This window comes from Saccostrea echinata, unplaced genomic scaffold (genome assembly GCF_033153115.1).
Source record: "Saccostrea echinata isolate AGI-Se365-2 ecotype Australia unplaced genomic scaffold, CSIRO_AGI_Sech_v1 ptg000061l, whole genome shotgun sequence".
Taxonomy (NCBI): domain Eukaryota; kingdom Metazoa; phylum Mollusca; class Bivalvia; order Ostreida; family Ostreidae; genus Saccostrea; species Saccostrea echinata.
The window spans coordinates 1,914,203-1,915,000 of NW_026889810.1; positions in this window are offsets into that span (position 1 = coordinate 1,914,203).

The following is a 798-nucleotide window of genomic DNA, read 5'->3' on the forward strand; positions in this document are numbered from 1 at the left end:
CGTGCTCCGAGATGGTCGAGGCGGACGGCCGGCTAACTCGACGGCCTGCGCCGACCGTGTTCGCAGCTGGTCGAGGGAGGCGGACGGTCGGCCTGCGCTCTCGGCCCCTCGACCTGGCCTGCACCGACCGTGTTCCGAGCTGGTCGAGGCGGACGGCCGGCTGGCTCGACGGCCTGCGCCGACCGTGTTCGCAGCTGGTCGAGGGAGGCGGACGGTCGGCCTGCGCTCTCGGCCCCTCGACCTGGCCTGCACCGACCGTGCTCCGAGATGGTCGAGGCGGACGGCCGGCTAACTCGACGGCCTGCGCCGACCGTGTTCGCAGCTGGTCGAGGGAGGCGGACGGTCGGCCTGCGCTCTCGGCCCCTCGACCTGGCCTGCACCGACCGTGTTCCGAGCTGGTCGAGGCGGACGGCCGGCTGGCTCGACGGCCTGCGCCGACCGTGTTCGCAGCTGGTCGAGGGAGGCGGACGGTCGGCCTGCGCTCTCGGCCCCTCGACCTGGCCTGCACCGACCGTGCTCCGAGATGGTCGAGGCGGACGGCCGGCTAACTCGACGGCCTGCGCCGACCGTGTTCGCAGCTGGTCGAGGGAGACGGACGGTCGGCCTGCGCTCTCGGCCCCTCGACCTGGCCTGCACCGACCGTGCTCCGAGATGGTCGAGGCGGACGGCCGGCTGGCTCGACGGCCTGCACCGACCTTGTGTAGAGCTGGTCGAGGGAGACGGACGGTCGGCCTGCGCTCTCGGCCCCTCGACCTGGCCGCACCGACCGTGTTCCGAGATGGTCGAGGGAGACAGCCG